A 571-nucleotide genomic window follows, 5' to 3' on the forward strand; every position below is an offset into this window, starting at 1 on the left:
ATGAAGGTGTTGAATTGTACATTTTGATAACCATTTCGTACATAATAAGCGTGGAGTTGCTGTTTTCTCAACCCTTGTAGGTTAACTTTTGTGTTGCAACACAAAAACTGATAATTGAGGTTCATGGCATGATGTGTGTGATTCCAAATAGGGTAAGGATAGCAGCAAACTACATGTGAAATTAAATATCCCATAGTTTTAGTTGAGCTATAAATGTTTTGTTTCCCCTTTTTTCTTTTCTTGGTAACTAAGAAATAGCATCTATTTGCATCCGCCTGCAGCAGGTCTATTACTTCAACTGGTGGCAAGTGATGCACCTGCAGTCCCGTTCCCATTCATGTTGCCTTCTCTGAGTTTGTGTTGTACCCTTCTTACCTCCCAGTCCCGTTGTAGCATTCCGTTCAACGCTCGAACTATAGCATTATGATGTTGCCTCTTTCCAGCTAGTCGGTAGCTGCACTATAGCTGTGTTATCGACCTCCAAAACTACTCTTGGAATGAATTTATTGTGATTCATAATTTTCATGTATCTTGATTCGTCATTCTCAAGCAATAAATTTATTGTGATTCA

The 571-nt window shown here is 38.5% G+C and overlaps 1 long non-coding RNA gene across 1 annotated transcript; it reads left to right on the top strand.

Annotated features, from left to right (window-relative positions):
• LOC107942937 (uncharacterized) lies at positions 1-571 on the top strand. Its single transcript, XR_001695942.2, has 2 exons — positions 1-152; positions 282-571. It is a non-coding gene; the product is annotated as an uncharacterized lncRNA (long non-coding RNA).

The sequence above is a fragment of the Gossypium hirsutum genome, chromosome A07 (assembly GCF_007990345.1).
Source record: "Gossypium hirsutum isolate 1008001.06 chromosome A07, Gossypium_hirsutum_v2.1, whole genome shotgun sequence".
Taxonomy (NCBI): Eukaryota; Viridiplantae; Streptophyta; class Magnoliopsida; order Malvales; family Malvaceae; genus Gossypium; species Gossypium hirsutum.